The sequence below is a fragment of the Neofelis nebulosa genome, chromosome 5, assembly GCF_028018385.1.
Source record: "Neofelis nebulosa isolate mNeoNeb1 chromosome 5, mNeoNeb1.pri, whole genome shotgun sequence".
NCBI lineage: Eukaryota > Metazoa > Chordata > Mammalia > Carnivora > Felidae > Neofelis > Neofelis nebulosa.
In genome coordinates, this window is record NC_080786.1 from 92,113,139 (window position 1) to 92,134,957 (window position 21,819).

The following is a 21,819-nucleotide window of genomic DNA, read 5'->3' on the forward strand; positions in this document are numbered from 1 at the left end:
GCTGCTGCTCTAATTATAACCATGCTTTTCACCTAAACCCATCACTGGCTGAAGCAGCAACTTGTGCAAGTGACATGCGGTCCTGTTTCTGTTTCTCCTATTTCTTGTCATGACAAGTAAGTGGCTGTCCTCTCCTGGCCCTCTTCTTTCCCCCACGGCCGGGAAAGGGAGGGTTTGTAAATCAGAAATCAGGCACAGTGTTAATTAAGTCCAGTGTGAGAGAATCTGCGGTGGTGGGTGCTTTGCTTTTACTTTGTCCAACTTCCTCTTTTTACACAAAGAGACAGAGGTTTAGAAAAGTAAATTGTCCATCCAAGGTCACACAGCTGGCTGGTGGAAAGACTCAGTTCTTCTCACTCTGAGTCTGGGGCTCTTCTTTACTTCCTCTTCAAAGAAACCCTTTTAGCGATATTTTAAGGAAAGCAAATATATAATCCTGGCTTCACTAATTTATGTATGTGGCCGAATTACTTAACCACTCTCTCCCTCTGTTTTCTCAATTGTGAAATGGGGATGAAAATACTTGGTGTGACTATGTGTTAGTAAGCTTACACATTAATGCATTAATATAGGTAGAGCACACAAATGATGCCCAGAACATACCAAGTGTTCACCAATGCTGTTATTTGAATATATGGACCGAAGACAGATACAGAATTCGCCTTTCCCTGGATTTTTCCATGCACATATGTCCACATAGGTAAACTTATTTAGGGGTGAACAACGAGCAGTTGAAAATTATAAAAATTTTACATATTGATCTTGTATCCTGAAACTTTGCTTAACTTGTTGATTAGTTCTAATAGTTTTCTTATGGATTCCTTAGGATTTTCTATATACAAGATCATGCCATCTGTGAACAGAGATATTTTTACTTCTTCCTTTCTAATTCAGATGCCTTTTATTTCCTTTTCTTGCTTGACTGCGCTGCCTAAAACTTTAAGCACTGTGCTAAATAAGAGTGATGAATGTGGCCATCCCAAATTTGTTTCCTGTTTTCTTTTTTTAATGTTTATTTATTTTTGAGAAAGAAAGAGAGAGAGAGAGAGAGAGAGAGAGAGAGAGTAGGGAAGGGTCAGAGAGACAGTCCAGGCTCTGAACTGTCAGCCCAGACCCTGACGTGGGGCTCGAACCCACCAACCGTAAGATCATGACCAGAGTCGAAGTCAGATGGCTAACTAACTGAATCATCCAGGTACCCCTCTTGTTTTTGATCTTAGGGGAGAAGCAGTCAGTCTTTTGCCATTATGATGTTACCTGTGGGCATTTTGTAGATGACCTTTATCAAGTCGAAGAAGTTGGAAAGTTTATCCCAATTTGTTGAGTGTCTTTTTCATGAAAGTGTAAGGAATTTTGTCACATGCTTTTCTGTGTCTATTAAAATGATCATGTGACTTTGTCTTTATTCTACTAATATGGTATAGTACACAGATTTTTTTTTATGTTGAACCAACTTTGCATTCCTAGATGAACCCTATTTGGTCTGGTATATAATCCTTTTTATATGTTGCTGGATTTGGTATTCTAGTATTTTGTGGAGGATTTTTGCATCTATATTCATAAGGGATATTACTTTGTAATTTTTTCATGATGTCTTTGTTCCGTTCTGGTATCAGAGTAATGTGGTCTTATAGAATGAGTTAGAAAGTGTTCTCTTCTTGTTTTTTGGGGGAGAGTTTGTGAAAGATTGTTGTTAATTCTTTAAATGTTTGGCAGAATTTAGTAGTGAAGCCATCTAGGCCTGGACTTTTCTTTGTGGGAAATTTTTGATTATTAACTCAATCTCTTTATTTGTTAAAGCTCTATTCACATTTCTATTTCTTGTTCAGTCAAGTTTTGTATTTTGTGTCTTCCTAGGAAATTTTCCATTTCATCTAAATTATCTAATTTGTTATGAATAATTGCATAATTTTATAATTTGTGTAGTATTCCTTTACAATGCTTTTTATTTTTGTAAGGTTGGTAGTATAATCTTTCACTTATGATTCTAGTAATTTGAGTCTTCTTTTTTAATTTATTTTCTTTTGGTTTTGGTCAATCTATCTAAAGATTTATCATTTTTTTATCTTTTCAAAGAACTAGCTTTTTTTCCCTTTCAATTATTTAAAAAAAATTTTTGAGGATACTTGACAAACAATATCACATTAATTTTAGATATAAAACATAGTGATTCAACATCTCTGTATGTTACATCTCTATGCTCAAGTGAAGCTACAATTTGTCACTGTACATTGCTATTACAGTACTAGTGACTATATTCCCCATGCTGTCCCTTTTATTCCTGTCATTTAGTTATTCCATAACTGGAATCCTGTGTTTCCCTTCCCTTCTCCCATTTTGCCTGTCTCTTAAGCTTCCTTCCCTCTGGCAGCCATCAATTTATTCTCTATATTTATATGTCCTATTTGCTTTTGGTTTATTTATTTGTTTTGTTTTTAGATTCCACTGATAAGTGAAATATATGGTATTTGTCTTTTGTGCCAACATGGATGGGTCTAAAGGGTATTATGCTAAATGAAGTAAGTCGGACTGAGAAAGAGCTAGCTTTTGATTTTATTGACTTGCTGTATTGTTTTTCTTTTCTTTATTTGATTTATTTCTGCTCTAGTCTTTATATTCTTCCTTCTGCTTACCTTGGACTTAGTTTGCTTTTCTTTTTCTAGCTTATGAAGGTATAAACTTATTGGTTTGAGGGTAAATCTATGGAGACAGTAAAGGGATCAGTGGTTGCTAGAGGTTAGGGGAGAGAGAGGGATAAATAGAACACAGAGAATTTTTAGGACAGTGAAATTATCCTATAAGATACTATAATGATGTATACATGTCATTATACATTTGTCAAAATCCATGTAATGTACACCACCCAGAGTAAACCTTAATGTAAACTATGACTTTAGGTGATGGTATGTCAATGTAGGTTCATCAATTGTAACAAATATACCTACCCTTCCCGATAATGGGGGAGGCTATATATATGAGGGAGCAGGAAGTATATGGTAAATCTCTGTACCTTCTGCTTGATTTTGCTATGAACCTAAAACTGCTCTAAAAAATAAAGACTATTAAAAAAATCAAAAGTAAAAAAGAAAAGGCAAAAAATGTCACAGCCTAAGGGCCAATGTTTCTCTCCTAGGTCTGCAGTCTTGCTCTGCAAGATCCCTCTGCAGTGATCCAGGATGTGATGGGTAACAAAGACCTGCAAACCTGCTACTACTAGTGTCTGTTAGTTTCCCCAGTAAATATTGACCTAGTTGTTTATTATTATTATTATTATTATTATTATTATTTACCAGGTTATTAACATAATTTCTTCCATGATTTATTAATTACTTAGAAATGTACTCTTTATTTCTAAATGGAGAGAGAAGTTGAAGTTTCTTCTAGTCAAATTGCCTTATGACTTAAAAAAAATGCTGCTTATATGTTATTGGTTCATTTAAGTTTAAGATACACTTTGTGGTCTAGTACATGATCATTATGTGCTTGAAAATAATGTGTATTCTCTATCATTTGGATGAAGAAATCTACTTCTTTTAAGTCAAGTTTATTCACTGTGTGGTTAAAAACCTTCTCTATGCATACTGAATTTTAATCTATTTGACTCGGCAATTGTTGAGTATTCTATTAAAATGTTCCATTACGATTATGTGTTTAAGTTTCCCCCAGAATTGCGTTAACTTTTCTTTATATGTCTTGGGAATACGTTGTTAAATAGATACAAATGCAGAATTATTATATTTTTCAGGTTAATTGTTCCTTTTGTCCTTGTCTAATATATTTTTACTTTTAACCAAGTGTTTTGCCTTAAAGTATAACTTGACAGATATTAATATATTTATTCAAGCTTCCTTCCTATTTAAAAAAAGGTTATTAATTTGAGACACCATTTTTTAAACATAGGATTTTGTAGCTATAAATTTCCTTCTAAGTACTGATTTAACTTCCTCTCATATGTTTTGGCATGTTGTGTTTTTGTTTTCATTTGTCTCTGGGTATTTCCTAATTTTCCTTGTGATTTTGTCTTTATTGGTTATTTGGGAATGTACTTTTTAATATTCATGTATTTGGGAATTTTGAGAATTTTCTGAATTTTCTTTTACTATTGATTTTTATTTTCATTCCCATGAGTTTGGAGAACAGAATTTATGACTTAAATCCTCTCAAATGTATTATTTTATGGCCTCAAAAGCCTTTTATCCACAACATCTTCTATAGCCTTTATTCGATTCCTAGATCCTTACATATTTTTCATTGAGAGGTATTTATTTTATTATGTTTTATTTTATTATTGGTTTTGGGGACATGCTATTAATTTTGTAGGTTGATCACGTACTGGAAAACTTGCTGAACAGTAATTCTAAAAGCCTGACAGTTGATTTTGTCAATTTTCCTAGATAATCATCTCATCTTCAAAATCTGTTGTATTTCTTTCTATGCCAGTTCATACGTTTCTTAGTACTTATGGATTCATATATTAAAACTAATGGTGATTGTGATTTCCCCTTAAATTTTGACTGAATATATCTATTAGAAAACCCTAGGCCCTAAATACTGGTAATAAAATATAAGTTTATATACTGCTCCCATTAAAGGTTAATGACCAACCCAGTCCTGCTGCTGACCCTTAAAAAAAAAAAAAAGCCTAAGGTAGGAATATTACTCAGCCATAAAAAAGAATAAAGTCTTGACATTTGAAACAACGTGTATGGAGCTAGAGAGTATTATGCTAGGTGAAATAAGTCAGAGAAAAACAAATACCATATAACTTCACTCATATGTGGAATTTAAGAAACAAAACAGACAGGCAAAGGGAAGAGAGAGAGAGAGTCAAAGCAAGGAACAGATTCTTAATTATATAGAACAAAGTGATGATTACCAGAAGGGAGGTAGGTGTGGGGGTGGATTAAATAGGTGATGAGGATTAAGGCGCTTGTGATGAACACAGGATGATGTATGGAGCTGTTAAATTGCTATATTGTACACCTGAAACTAATATGACACTATATGTTAACTAACTGGAATTAAAATAAAAACTTGAAGTATACTCCTCTAGGATTTTTATGGTTTCATGGCTCACATTTAGGTCTTTAATCCATTTGAATATATTTTTGTGTATGATGTAAGAAAGTGGTCCAGTTTCATTCTTCTGTGTGTTGCTGTCCAGGTTTCCAGAACCACTTGAAGAGACTCTTTTTCCCATTGGATATTCTTTCCTGCTTTGATTAAGATTAGTTGATCATATAGTTGTGGTTCATTTCTGGGTTTTCTATTCTATGTATCTATTTTTGTGTCAGTACTATACTGTCTTGATCATTACAGCTTTGTAATATTGAAGTCTGGAATTGTGATGCTCCAGCTTGCTTTTCTTTTTCAAGTTTGCTTTGGTTATTTGGGGTCTTCTGTGGTTCCATACTAATTTTAAAATTGTTTGTTCCAGCTCTGTGAAAAATGCAGTTGGTGATATGATAGGGATTGCACTAAATGTGTAGATTGCTTTGGGTAGTATAGACATTTTAACAATAGTTGTTCTTCCAATCCACAAGTATGGAATGTCTTTCCATTTCTTGGTGTCATATTCAACTTCTTTCACCAATGTTTTCAGAACATGGGTCTTTCACCTCTTTGGTTAGGCTTATTACTAGGTATTTTATTATTTTTGGTACAATTGGAAATGGGATTGTTTTCTTAATTTTTCTGCTGCTTCATTATTGGTGTATAGAAATACAACAGATTTCTGTACATTGATATTGTATCCTGCAACTTTAATGAATTTGTGTATCAGTTCTAGCAATTTTTTGGTGGAGAACACAGGTAGTAATCTCTTTGACACTGGCATTGCAACTTCTTTCTAGATATATCTCCCAATGCAAGGGAAACAAAAGCGAAAATAAACTATTGGGACTTCATCAAAATAAAAAGCTTCTGCACAGCAAAAAAAAAAAAAAAAAAAAAAGGAAACAATCAACAAAACTAAAAGTCAACCCATTGAATGGGAGAAGATATTTGCTAACGATTAGATAAAGTATTAATACTCAAAATATATAAGGAACTTATAAAACTCAACACCACCCCCCCCCCCCAATAATTCGATTTAAAAATGGGCAGAAGACCTGAACAGACATTTCTCCAAAGAAGACATCTAGAGGGCCAACAGGCACATGAAAAGATGCTCAACATTATGGATCATCAGGCAAATACAAATCAAAACTACAATGATATTTCACCTCACACCTGATAGAATGGCTAAAATCAACAACACAAGAAACAACAAGTGTTGGCAAGGATGCGGAGAAAGGGGAACTCTCTTGCACTGTTGGTGGGAATGCAAACTGGTACAGTCACTCTGGAAAACAGTATGGAGCTTCCTCAAAAAGTTAAAAATAGAACTGCCCTACAATTCAGCAATTGCACTATTAAGTATTTACTAAAAGAATACAAATACTAATTCAAAGGGATACATGCACCCCAGTGTTTATGGCAGCATTATATATAATAGCCAAATTATGGACATGGCCCAAGTGTTCATTGACTGATGAATGGAAAAAGAAGATATGGTGTTTGTTTGTTTCTTTGTTTGTTTATTATATAATGGAATATTCCTCAGCCATCAAAAAGAATGAAATCTTGCCATTTTCATCGATGTGGATAGAACTAGAGCAAAATAAGTCAGTCAGAGAAAGATAGGTACCACATGATTTCACTCATATGTAGAATTTAAGAAACAAAACAAACAAGCAAAGGGATAAAAAAGAGAGAGGCAAACCAAGAAACAGACTTCTAACTACAGAGAACAAACTGATGGTTATCAGAGGGGAGGTGGGTAGGAGGATGGGTTAAATAGGTGATAGGGATTGAGGAGTGCACTTGTTTTGATGAGCACAACGTGTTGTATATTTTGTTGAATTACTATATTGTACACCTGAAACAAATATTGCATTGTTGACTAACTGGAATTTAAATAAAAACTTTTAAAATCCTAAAAAAAATAAAATAAAAAATAAAAACAAAATTAAAAATTAATTAAAAGTTTAAGATAGTTTTGAGAAGAGGGAATTTTGGAGTCTCTTTGGCCATCTAAGGAATTAGGAAGGCCTATCTCCTGGGAGAGTTGTGGGGCTGATGTGTAGTACTGAGCTATACTTGTTAAAGCATCTCTAGTTTTTACACTTCTGTGGGAATCAAAGTGACACTGACCCATACATTTGGGTTTAGAAGCATACAAAGGAAAGAAAAGAGGCATGTATAAGAGACAAGAACATTTTTCTATATGATCTGGTATTTATTTGTACTTTGATCAGAGAAATCCAAACTCCACCACATTGGAGTTATTCTAGAATTCCAGGCAATCTCTTAGACTGCAAAGCCCCAGCTTGTCATACTCGACCTGATTTGTCCAGGAGATAGACCTACAGCTGGACCAGCACAGATGTGGAGAGAGGAACTCTTTTCTTCTAGCTGGGATCTTGTTGGTGAGGGATACTTCTATAGACAATGAAAAGAATGGCAGGATGTCTCACCCTCATCAGGAAAACTGTACACTTTCATGATTTAGGCTATGTCATAGGTATCAGAGTACAAAGCAAGACACTGAGGCCACTAGCTTCTCCAACTAAGGATTTTACATTTGGATATCTCAGTGGTGAGAGTCCCATGCCCAGTTGAAAGGGCCTAAGGGCTGATGTGAAAAGGAGCTACAGAAATCTGAAACTGCAGGAAGAAAAATAATGAAGACTGATTGACTTTGTGGTTGAGATGCGCACATTCTTGGATGGAAGGGTCTGGTTTGGTTGCTTTAGTAGTTGCTGCTGCTGCTTCCTCAATTTGAATTGTTGGTTCCTGAACCAGATACAAGAGTGGGAGAAGTGGGAGGATTATGGTCAGTGAATGGAGGATTTGGGGGCTTGTCTGGAGTGGAAAAAGCCAGATTATAACCCTCATGTCCTCTCCAAGTCCTCATGACACTGAATTCTGAGAGAGCAGAGATGGGCATGAGTGCAGGGACAGCAAGGAATCAGGACTGGGACCCCAGAGAAGGAAGAAGAAAAAAAAGGGGGTTGTTTCAGAGGTTGTTCTGGGACTTTAGAGAAGGTTTCCTGAACTCTAGAGAAGAGAAACTAGTCCAAGAAAGTTTCCTGAACTCTAAAGAAGAGAAGCTAGTCCTACCAGGGAGGTGAGGATTATAGTAAGGAATAGTGTAAGAAAAACTTTGGGGCCTTAGCAGATTCAGAGGTTGAGGGGAGCTCTTTGTCTCTTGGTAGCATTATGAATTAAACAGATTGCAGGGATTTACTTGGGAAGACCCTAAGTCAGGAATCTGAATAAGAGTCCTTCCTCTATTTGAGCTCTACAGTACGAGAACTCTGAAGTTCTAATTCCAGTTATACTGCTTATTCTTGTATCTGTGATCCAAACACTTTGCCCCTGAACCTCAGTTTTCCTCATCTTTTAAACTGGATGATAGCAAGGCCAACATATGCGATGTGCCCAGTTCAGTACTAGTGCACAGTATGTATTCAATATTGAAATATTATTATTATGTTATGACAGAAATTTCCAGATTGTGGTTTGGATGAAGGTGCCAAGCACACTTCAGGGAATCAGATAGACCTTTACTATTGACTTGGGTAAGTTGAGTTTCGAAGGTGATTCCTCCTGGGGATTTTAATCTGGAAACATGGTGTGGATAAACAGAGTCTCCAACTCTTCATGCTGTGTGGGCAAATGAGGTGTGTTTTTGGTACTTCTTCCATTACACCACCTCCTTTCCTAAAAACTCCCAAGAAACCACAACTGTGAATTTTCCATGACTTCCTTCAACACGGCTTGGACTTTAGGAGATAAAGGTCCCAGATCTTCACTCTGGGTGGCTGAACCCTGTGTAACAGTGCTTTGTCCTCTGTTTTCTGAGATTTAGTTTTTTCCTCTGGGAAAAGTTACCTCTTAACTTTCTCCCTATCCAGTTTGTTCACTCTGGGACATGACTCCTTTGAGTTTCGGTTTGCCCTGAACTGAAAACAGAAAACCCCCTTCTCTGGTACTCTGTCTACCCTGCCTAACCTCAGGATAGTGGACAATGGTTTCCCTCTTCTTTTTCACACTTTTGTTTCCTTTAAAAACTAGGAAGAAGGTGCATCTCCCTGCACCTAAATATAACACACTCTTCAAAGTGGGTTTTCTCTCTTTGCTTATTTATTTTGGAACTTGATCCATCTTGTCTGGTAAATAGGGTTTTTCTTTTCCAGGATTTCTGAAGCTCTAATCATTGCCCTGGGAAAAAGTTCATAAGAAATAAGACATTACTAAATTCATGCTGGCAATCAAAAAGTTATAGAGTATTTTTTTTAAAATGGCAATTGAGAGAAAGGAAAATTTCTAAGAAAATACAATTACCATAATTTACTAAAAACAGTAACTGCAGAACCTGAATAAACTAAAAACTACACAAAAACATAAGATATATTATGGAATTCAAGACAATTCTGTGCTATATGGAATTCAAGGCAATGCTGTTATATGCCCATTTCAATAAAAGAAGGAATGGTCTTTACTTGAACTTCACTTCTTATAATTGAAGTCCATAACACCAGTACTAAACCCAGGCAAGAATAAACACCATAAGTTTTTAAAAATTAATGTTTATTTATTTTTGAGAGAGGCAGAGAACAGCACACAAGTGGGACAGGGGCAGAGGGAGAGGGAGACACAGAATCAGAAACAGGCTCCAGGCTCTGCACTGTCAAAGCACAGAGCCTGACGCAGGGCTAGAACTCATGAGCTGTGAGATCATGACATGAGCTGAAGTTGGATGCTCAACCAACTGAGCCGCCCAGGCGCCTCAAGAATAAATTCTATAAACAAAGCTACAGACTATGCTAATTAGGAACATAGATGTAAATAACCTATATGAAATATATTTAATATAATCACATATTTATATGTATATATTCTATACTTACAGTATCTAATTTATTTTTGAGATTCATATATATGTATTTGAAATCAAATATGTAAAATATTAATTTATATTGATTTTTCTACTCATAAAATTATTCTATTCAAACTTAGGTAGTTGATATCTTCATCAACACTCTGAGATTACTCTTTTCATTAAGCTGTATAGTTTTACTGAGCGCACAATCTTACTTCCAATGAAGTTGTATGTGATACAGCACTTTCAGAATGTGTTTTTGGAATGCTATTACTGGGAATTTTGTTCTAGGTTACAAGAATATACTATTAAGATAACTGTTTTGCCTCCACATTCATCCTTTTGGGGTGCATCCTTGATCTCTACAAACTTCTAGTTACTATTTGGCTTTAAAACAGGAAAAAGGTTTATTTATTTGGGTAAGTTATGTACGGACACAGTACAAAATTGAAAACAACTTTGTTCCTTAGCTCTCTAGAGCTGTTTTGTTCAATACAGTAGCCACTACCCATCATGGCTGTCAAGTACATGATATGTGGCTAGTTCCACTGAGTTACTGAATTTTTAATTTTATTAAATTTTAATTTAAATTTAAAAACAGATAATCCAGTTACTGGTAACTTTTTTAGTATATTTAGAACAACTTGGGTCTACTTTTTAAATTTTTTTAACATTTATTTATTTTTGAGAGACAGAGAGACAGAGCACGAGTGGAGGAGAGGCAGAGAGAGAGAGGGAGATACATAATCCAAAGCAGGCTCCAGGCTCTGTGCTGTCAGCACAGAGCCGACACAAGGCTTGAACGCCTGAAACTTGAGATCATGACCTGAGCCAAAGTCGTATGCTTAACCGACTGAGCTACCCAGGCACCCCTTTGGTCTACTTTTTAAATTAAATTTTATGAACTCTAAAAGCATATTAAGTATTTATGATGAAAATTTAGCATCTAGGTTGAGATATGCTGTTAAGTATAAAGTATTCATTGGATTTCAAAGTCTTAATATGAACAAACGAATGTAAAATATCTCATTGGACTGTACGTGGTCTAGCAAAGTATCGTTACAGTTTAAGATGTTAAATTCTGAGGGTGCCTAAGTGGTTCAGTCAGTTGAGCGTCAGGCTGTTGGATTCTACTCAGGTCATGATCTTGTGGTTCGTGAGTTTGAGCCCCACATGGGACTCCGTTCTGGCAGTACAGAGCCTGCTTGGGATTCTCTCTCTCCCTCTGTCTGCCCCTCCCCTTCTTGCACATGTGCACATGTAAAAAGCTATAACATGTTATTTCTGTATTACATATATATTGTCTGATTTAATTATGCATTAAAAGTAAAGGTAAAGGCTTTACGTTTCTTATCTGTGTATGCAAACACACAACATATAAAAATAAATTAAATGAAGAAAAAAACTTATAGGTGATAAAAAGAAGGAAAAGAGTAATCTTTGTGTGTTTTTAGCTTTTTATATACTCATATCATTATTGATGTATGTGTTTATTTGAAATATTCTTTTTAGTAAAACTGTAGCAATATTTTTGCATCTAAGCTTTGTGCCCTTATCTTGGTGTAATAACTAGTCTCTTCTGATACCTATTATTTGTGTTTTTCAAATGAGTCTTGGAGCTTTGATTGTGACTTGCCACTCATCCATGGGAAGATGCAGAGATGCAGAAGAAAGACAGCGGGGAATCATCAGGGCTTAAGAAGAGGAGAAGCCTCAAAACATCAACACGTATACATTGGAAAGTTCAGAAGACCATTCTGAGAAAAGATGCTTTTGCACATATAAAAGCTGAAAGAATCCATCAACAACAGACTTTCACTATAGGAAATGTTAAAGGCCATTCTTCAGACAGAAGGAAATGTATATCTGGTTAAGAACTTGCATCTGGAATATCTAATAAACACATCTCAAAAATGAAGAAAAACATTCCAATTAAAAATCGTAGAATTTAATTTAATTAGAATTAAAAGGTTTGAATAAGCATTTCACCAAAGATATATAAATGGTCATGTGAAGGAATATGGAGAAATTAGAACTCTCATATAGCAATTGGAGATTACTGGTGGAACTATTAAATGATACAGCTACTTTGGAAGACAGTTTGGCATTTTCTTTAAAAGAAAGTTTAACATAATCTTACCATACAACCCAGCAATTTCACTCCTAGGAATCTACCCAAGAGAAATGCGAACATTCATCCATTCAGAGATATATGCACAACTATTCACAGCCCCATTGTTCATAATTGCCAAAATCTGATAACAATCTAAATCTCCTTGTTGTTGAATGGACATACAAATGTGTTATATCTATACGATGGAATATCATTCATCAACAAAAAAAATAATGGATTGCTGATACATTTTACAACATGGATGAACCTCAAAAACATACTAAATGAGATATATATTTGCTAAGACTTAATGATGGGCTCATGGGAATACATTATACTATTCTCTGTTTTTCTTTATAATTGAAATTTTTATATGTTAAAAATAAGTAAGTAAAATTCAATCTTTAGCAATCATCTTTTTTCCAAAAGAAGAGAGATCCACTCTGAGATGGAACTATTATGGGCAGGAACTATGTTTGCCAAGGTGAATGACTGGAGGAAATGGAGTGGAGATTCAGTAATCTTATGTTTAATGGTGGAAATTTTCCTCAGAAACTAATTATCTAGGAATGTGATAGAAACGGGTGACTTAAACTCTTCACTTCAGCTCATAAATCATAAATAGGTGATGCTAATAATGCTATTTTATAATAGGGTTTGTAAATGTTACACAGATGTATTAATGTCAGGCATTAATACACACAAAACACTAGCATAATGCATGGCACATAATATACACAAAAGAAGTGTTTTCTTTTTAAATTTTTATTATTTTAGAATATTTGTCATTGATGGGGCACCTGGGTGGCTCAGTCAGTTAAGTGTCTGATTTCAGCTCAGGTCATGATCTCACCATTTGTGAGTTCGAGCCCTGCATAGGGCTCTGTGCTGACAGCTTGGATCCTGGACCCTGCTTCGGATTATGTGTTTCTCTCTCTCTCTCTCTCAGCCCCTTTCCCACTCAACGTCTTTGTCTCTCTCAAAAATAAAAAAACAAAAAAAAAATAGAAGAAGAATATTTGTCATTGAAAATGAAGTCTCTTTAATTGAAGTTATAAACTATATTTAACATAGGCTATGTAACAACCCTAACACTTTTCTGATAATCAAATCACTGCCTCTGCACCTACTGATCTTATAATAATTAACTCCCTCAGCATATCAGGTGTAAGTTAGGAAAATATTACCAATTACAATAGTTTCATAGAAAACAAATTCAAAAAAACTATATTACTAATGTTTATTATTTGCTTATATACTATGATATAGGAACTATACTTTTTTAAAAACTCACAAAATTATAGTTTATTAACACATAAAAAGTAAACTACAAAAATTATACCAAACCTATATTAGTGACTGCCTCAGAGAAGAAAGAGGTGGGATAGAACAGTTAAGAATGATTGTTAAGTAAGTGCTTTGGCTTAATCACTATCATTTTTTAAATAAATCAGACTAAGTTATATATTTCTTATGTGATTTACTTTGAGCATAAAGTTGGAAAAAGCAACTGGAAAAACGTGATTATATGTTAACAGGTTTTTTTCTTTTTTGTGGTGACATTATAGGTATTTGCTATAATATTCATTGTTCTTTTCTGTATTTTAAGGCATACATTTTTATTAAGACAACCAACTACATTACCAGAAAATTTTCATGATCATATAAAAAGATGACATAAAATTTAAAAAAATTAGACAGTCATTTCTGATAAAATGTTGGTCAAGGTAGGAATAGAAGGTATTTCCTGAATGCAAATTGGTGCAGCCACTCTGGAAAGCAGTGTGGAGGTTCCTCAAAAAATTAAAAATAGACCTACCCTATGACCCAGCAATAGCACTGCTAGGAATTTACCCAAGGGATACAGGAATACTGAGGCATAGGGGCACTTGTACCCCAATGTTTATAGCAGCACTCTCAACAATAGCCAAATTGTGGAAAGAGCCTAAATGTCCATCAACTGATGAATGGATAAAGAAATTGTGGTTTATATACACAATGGAATACTATGTGGCAATGAGAAAGAATGAAATATGGACTTTTGTAGCAACGTGGATGGAACTGGAGAGTGTGATGCTAAGTGAAATAAGCCATACAGAGAAAGACAGATACCATATGGTTTCACTCTTATGTGGATCCTGAGAAACTTAACAGAAACCCATGGGGGAGGGGAAGGAAAAAAAAAAAAAGAGGTTAGAGTGGGAGAGAGCCAAAGCATAAGAGACTGTTGAAAACTGAGAACAAACTGAGGGTTGATGGGGGGGTGGGAGGGAGAGGAGGGTGGGGGATGGGCATTGAGGAGGGCACCTTTTGGGATGAGCACTGGGTGTTGTATAGAAACCAATTTGACAATAAATTTCATATATTGAAAAAAAAAAAGAAGGTATTTCCTTAACCAAAAGAGTTTCTATATCAAAATGGATAAATACTTGGGGCAGCTGTGTGGCTCAGTTGGTTAAGCATCCGACTTTGGCTCAGGTCATGATCTCACAGTTTGTGAGTTCAAACCCCTTATCAGGCTGTCTGCTGTCAGCACAGAGCCCAATTCAGATTCTCTCCCCCCCACTACTCCTCCCTCGCATATGCACTCTGTGTCTCTCAAAAATAAATATATTTTTTAAAAAATGATAAATACTTAATAAGAGACATCAAGACCATTACTATTAAAGTAAATAAGAGGCAAAAATGTCCTCTAACGTAGGTACTGTGCAGCATTGCACTAGTGTACCTAGCAAATGAAACAAAATATGAATAAGAAATAAGTAGCACAACAAAAAAGCAAAAGTGTCATATTTGCAAAACACCAAAAAGTTCATCTTTAAAATTCCACTGGAAAAAAAACCCCCAAAATATAATATTATGTAAAACACTTCAACACATTGGAAGAATATAAGATTGTGATGCAACCATTAAGTGTTTTAAAGCAAATAAGAAATGTAAGGTCAACATTACATTTTAAAAGTTCCTATATGTTAGATCCTCAAAATATATAGAATGCCTAAGAATATATCTAAATGAAATGTCTAAAAACTATATGAAATAAATTATAAAGCTGTGTAAAGGGCATAAATGATCATTGTACTCATATGTGGAATTTAAGAAATAGATGAACATGGGGGGGAAGTGAGAGAGGCAAACCATAAAACAGACTCTCAACTATAGAGAACAAACTGAGGGTTGCTGGAGGGGTGGTGGGTGGGCAGATGGGTTAGATAGGTCATGGGCATTAAGGAGGGCACTTGTTGTGATGAGCAATGGGTGTTACATGTAAGTGATGAATCACTAAATTCTACTCCTGAAACTAATATTACACCATATGTTAACTAACTGGAATTTAAATAAAAAATTGAAACAAAAAAGGCATATTATGTTCTTGAGATAAATGAGTAATTACAAAAATGTCAATCTCCTCTTCCAAATAGTTCTATAACTTCAGTTTAATCCTAACCAATATCTTTTTTTGTTCTTTCAGCCATTTTTTAAATTTGCAGTTCTTGTTCAATGCAAATCAATTCCATAATATGAGAAGTTACTATGAATCAAAGCATAAATATACAAACACAATATACAATCCAAAGTAGGTAGACAACATTCAGGCATGAAACAAAAAGGAATGTTCATTCATACACAGTAGCTTGAGATCTGTTGGAAATGGTTGTTATGGCGTGGGTTCCTAAAGTTGGGAAAAAATGACTTTGGTCATCAAGACTACTGTGGCCATATTAGATATTGGAACATTTAAGCATCAGTGGGGAGATGGGTGGGCAGATGGGTTAGATAGGTGATGGGCATTAAGGAGGGCACTTGTTCTGATGAGCCTCAGTGGGTGACCATGTGAACAAAATATTTTAGAGTGTTTATTTTTAAAAAGCTTTCTGTGCATCTGGGCAGTTGTGAAAAGATGTACTTTCCAGAATCAAGCCTTCTTTGGGCTTAGGATGAAGTTCTAACCATCTAAAAATATTGGCGAACAGAAAGTTTTCCAAATGTGATTATTCTGATTCAGAGTTAAAAAAAAAAAAGTATTTACAAAAAGAGTATAAAAGTTTTCCTGAATTTATTGTAAGTAAGCTTCTAGTCTTCACTTCCCAAATACTTGATTTATAATTTTGGCTCCTGCACATATTTTGTCTTTTTAATTTCAAGATTTGTTAATTTTACCTTCACAACAGATTTTTTTTAATTGCAAAAAGTATTCAACATAAGCAGAAATAAAAGAATTTTGAAATTAGTTGAGGTCAATATACTCCTACTTTTTGGAATCAGTTTAGATAAATGAATCTAGCACTCTTGTTGAATAGGAATGGGTGATATGTATATAAGCAAAATTTGCTCATTATGCTTCAATCTGGGGTAGATTCCAATCTATCATTGCCTTGGCACATGTCAACTACTATACAAAAAATCAAATGCAATGTCAAATCCAAAGCCTCAGGGGAAAGAGTTCAGTTCCCAAAAAACAGTGATAGCTCAACAATGTAAAACTTTATCTAGACTACACTGGCATTAAATCAGTACTGCTGAGACAATACATTGAGGATTTACGGCAACACCTGGAAGATTCTTCCATGTACATATAAATAGAATTATGGAAGCTTTTTGTATTAACTGTTTTATGGCCTTAAAGATTTAAAGAACCAAATGAAAACTGATTCTGTTGACATCCCATCCTTTATATCTAGGTAAGATAAAATCTATTCTCATTTTCAAGGTAGAATTTACCTGTCCATACTTCTTAAGCCACCTTTAAAGAAATCATACCTTAACTAATCTTGGATGTTGTCTCTTCATCTTGTACATGCAACTCCAGTAGATTTAATAGACATTCATCATCCAGACAATAGACTCTTCATATGTTCTTCAAACCAGTAAAACTTGGGATCCTCAACATTTTCTGTGTCAATAAAATAAAGTGTGGAATTAGCAGATTCAACAAGGACCTGTTTTTTCTTTGTCACACTGGCTGTCTAGACACCATTTGGATTGGGTTTAGAAGATGGGGAAGTATAGATGTTTCTTGGCCTAAGTCTCTTATCTTAACCGTAGAGATGTAGAAGGAAACAAGACGATGAAGAGACTGGCTGTTGACTGCAGAGCACTGCTAGTCGTCAGGGTGATGGCATTAGCTGGATTTGGGGCAGTGGAGGTATTCTGGGAGGAGTTACTTGAAAGTTTTACAGTAGGTTTTTGATTTGAATAAATCTGTGTGGGTAGAAGCAGCTGCAGAAGAAGAAGCCCCAGTGAGAGCCTGGCCATCATCGCCCTACCCAGGTCCACTCTGCCAGTATCAGTGCTCTCACTTGATGCCACATGAGTGGAGACCCGCTGGCTCAAGGGGGGGGCAGGCAAGGTGTCTAATCAATTTATTAATAGATTTTTTTTTATGGAGTTTGACAAGATGGTTCCAAAATTCGGAAAAGAAAGTATCTAAAAGTATGTAATTTTTTATTTTTAAAAGAAAGAGAATGGGCTAGACTGCCATCTAACATACTTTAAATAGGTAACATGGAATGCGGCAGTTTTGGTGCCAAAAAGGTTAAATTAGAGCTACAACAGAATATAGAAAAAACAAACAAACACTACTATAGATGGAAACTGGCATTTCCAAGCAGTAGGAATAGAACAAGTTGCCATTAGTGTGTAAGAAATTACACTCTAACTCACAAAATTCAATAGCAATTACAAATAGATTCAAGTTTATTTTTTAACGTTTACATTGAAATAATAAAAGAACAAAAACCTTAAATGGTTAAAACAAATTGCATCAGACTAGAGAGACTTGAAATATGTATTAAAGGATTCATATCCCTATTTTATAAAAAAAATTGTTCAAAAATAATGAGAAAAAACAAATTCCATCATAAAATTGGGTCAAAGGCATGAAAAAATAATGTCTAGAAAGGAAGGTAAAAATGTTTAAAATGGTGAAAAATGCTCAACTTCACTAGGGATTCATAATGTGTAAATTAACACAATGAGTTAATTTTTCTCCCACAAGACTGGCAAAAACTTTAACTATAAATCAAACTTTATTGATAATGTGGGGGAATGCATACCATTATTTATTATTAGTGGAGGTGTGAAGTGGCACAAAATTTGAAAGTTAGTAATAGCTTTCATTTTAATATACTTCATACCATTTAACCCAGAATATTTATCACTGGGAATTAAAATGTTAATTCATCAATAGAAAGCTGGTGAAATAATCTTTTGTATATCCATAGCTTAGAATAGTACCTAATCATGTATATTTTTTAAATTGTGGTGAAATATACATAATTTAAAATTTACTATTGACATCATTGTTTAGTGTTTAGTTCGGTAGCATTAAGTACGTTCACACTGTGGTGAAACCAATCTCCAGACTGTTTTCATCTTACAAAACTGAAACTCTGTACCCATTAAATAACAACTCCCACTCCTCCCTCCCCCAGCGCTTGACAACCACCATTTTCTGTTGTTTGTATGAATCTACTACTCTAGATACCTCATGTAAGTAGAATCATATAGTGTTGGTATTTTTGTGACTTGCTTATTTCATATAGTATAATGTCCTCACGTTTCATCCATGTTATAGCATGTATCAGAATCTCCTTCCTTTTCAAGGCTAAATAATATTCTATTGTATGTATATACCACATATGGGTTTTTTTTTTTTGTTTATCCATGTATCTGCTGTTGGACACTTGGGTTGTTTTTACCTTTTGGCTATTGTTAATAATGCTATTATGAAAACGTGTATACGAATATCTCCTTTTACCCTGCTTCCAGTTCTTTTGTGTGAAATTTCTGGATCATATGATAATTCTATTTTTAATTTTTGAGATATCATCATACTGCTTTCTATAGTGGGTGCACCATTCTACATTCCCACCAACAGGGCACAAAGATTCCAATTTCTCCACATTTTTGTCAGCACTTGTTATTTTCTGTTTGTTTTTTGATAGTTGCCATCATGATGGGTGTGAGGGGAATATCTTGTGGTTTTGAATTGCTTTTGCCTAATGATTAACTATTTTCAGAATATTTTCATATGCTTGTTGGTCATTAGTATATCTTCTTGGAGAAATGACCTATTTATTATTTTATAGGAGTTCTTTATCTATTATGGATGTTAACCCCTTATCAGAGATATGATTTGCAAATATTTTCTCCATTCCATAGGTTGCCATTCTACTGTTGATTCTGTCCTTTGGTGCACAGAAGTTTTTCACTTTTATGTTATCTAATCTATGTATTTATACTTTTGTTGCCTCTGTTTGTGGTATAATCTCTAAGAAGTCATTGCAGATCCAATGTTGTGAAGCTTTCCCCCTATGTTTTCTTATAGTTTTGCCTCTCACGTTTAGATCTTTGATCCATTTTGAGTTAATTTTTCTATAGGGTAAGGTAAGAGTCCATATTCATCCTTTTGCATGTGGATATCCAGTTTTCCCAACATCATTTATTGAAGATATTCTGCTTTCCCCAGTCAATGGTCTTGGCATCCTTGTCAAAAATCAGCTGACCATATACATGTGAGACTGTTTCTGGGCTTTCTATTCTTTTCTATTGGTGCATGTATGTCTTTATGCCAGTACTGTTGTGATCATTGTAGTTTGTTTAGAAATCAGGAGTATGAGTCTTGGGTCTCCAACTTTGTTCTTTCTCAAGATTTTTTTAGCTATTTGTGGTCCCTTGAGATTCCATGTGAATTTTAGGATGGATTTTTGTATTTTTGCAAACCATACCATTGGGATTTTGATAGATATTGCATTAAGTTCATACATTGCTTTAGGTAGTATTGATATCTTAACAGTATGAAGCCTTCCAATCCATTCTCACAGGATTTATTTCCATGTATTTATCTACTCTTTAATTACTTTCAGCAACATTTTGTAGTTTTTAGTTTACTTGGTTTTTAGTTTGGTTTGCTTCCTTGGTTTATTCCTTAGTACTTTATTCTTTTTGATGCTATTGTAAGTGGAATTGTTTTATTAATTTCCTTTTCATATTGTTCATTGTATATAGAAACTTAAATGATTTTTGTACAGTCATATAGTTTTTAAAAGGTAGATATTATGAACATAGAAAAATCTCTAGGATACATTGTTGAATAAAAACAAGTACATATTTCAGAATTCAGTAAGATACAACTTATGAAAAGAAATATCTGTATACATTTATATACTACCACTCTATAAATGAGGTTTTTTCACATTTTCCCACAATGGTGGATGACAATATTCCTGTGTGATATTATGATTTATAATAAACATATATTTCAGTCTTTGTCCATGGTTCCTGGCTCACAGCTCCCAAAAGCTTCAAATTTCCTAATTGATAACAGCAATGGGGGCATCTTTTGTTATAGTATTTGGTCTCTTGTCCTCAGTTCTTTAAAGTTCTTCAGTCTTAAAGGTTAAATGGGTGTCTTGATATTTATAAATGCTCCTTTCAACCACAGCTGAGTTTACACTAATAAGGTGACTTTTGGAAATCCCCTAGAGATGGAGGCAGGGGGCTATTTGCAAGGGAACAAATCCTGATTAGAGGATTGGAAGTTGCTAGCCCTACCACTGATTTGTGGGGATGGGAGAGGACTTGGAAGTTGAATAAATCACCAATGACAATTATTTAATTAATCATGGCTATGTAATGAAGCCTCCATAAAAACCCAAAGGGGATCGTTTGGACAGCTTCCAGGTTGGTGAACCAGATGCAATGACATGCTGCTCAGCCAGGGCCAAACAAATTCCAAGCAGATAGAAGTTCCTTTGTTTTGGACCTTGCCCTATATATCTTGTCATCTGGCTGTTAATTTGTATCCTTTACTATCCTTTGTAATAAACTGGCAATAATCTAGCGAGCAAACTGGTTTCCTGAGTTCTGTGAGCTCAGGAATTAATTAATTGAACCCAAGAAGGGGGTCATGGGAACCTCTGACATAGAGGCAGTTGGTCAGAAGCAGAAGTGACAACCTAGATTTTGGGTTGGCATTTGAAGTGGGGACAGTCTTGTGAGACTGAGCCCTTAATTTGTGGAATCTGAATGAGGCTATCTCTAAGTAGATAATATCAGAATTGAGATGAATTTAGGACACCCAGCTGGTTGACATGGTTTTTCCCACCCATAAGAATTGGTGTCAGAATCATACCTTGCCTTTGGAAAGGAGTTTTCAGTCACTTTTTACTTCAGTCTTTCCCTCTCAGAAAAAAAACGTTCTCTCTTGCTCTGTAGCTTGTGTTTTCAGCTTATCTATCTTAATGTAGTCAAGCATGGGTGAAAGGCACTTGACTGTGATTATGAAATTTATAACTTCCCCTTTTATAATGGGGACATTTTTTTGAATAGGTTTTTGAAAAGAAGGTATAACAATGAATAACTGTTTTAAAACAAATGTAAAATACAGTTACAGGGCCCCCTGTGAAGAGGGTAACAGTGGAGGAGGGAGGGTGAAGGAGAGTTGTAGTCACTGGGACCCTCTAGATCTGATGGTGTCAAGTTCATGCTGGAATCATCCATATTGATAAGAGGGTATGACTGGGAATTCTCTGGGGCCATTCTGTTTATCAGGGGTGCTGACATCTGGGAAGGAAAACCTATATGAGAAAGGGGATACTGATGCATTCATTCATTCCCTGGGAAACAATGTTTTCAAGGTTCCTCGGCTTGCTGTAACAATCTTGGACAAATGAAGTTAATTCCAGGAAACTCTACATCAGCTGGAAAGTGATTCACATGTATACCATAGAAAAATACTCCAGATGTATTAGTCCAAAATTAAACTTTGGTAATA

General features: G+C 34.9%; 1 long non-coding RNA gene across 1 annotated transcript; it reads left to right on the top strand.

Moving 5' to 3' along the window:
* The first annotated feature begins 17 nt into the window (after positions 1 to 17).
* On the top strand, positions 18 to 20,314 carry LOC131512475 (uncharacterized). Its single transcript, XR_009262144.1, has 4 exons — positions 18 to 116; positions 3,134 to 3,218; positions 11,540 to 13,781; positions 14,425 to 20,314. It is a non-coding gene; the product is annotated as an uncharacterized LOC131512475 (long non-coding RNA).
* The last annotated feature ends 1,505 nt before the right edge of the window (positions 20,315 to 21,819 follow it).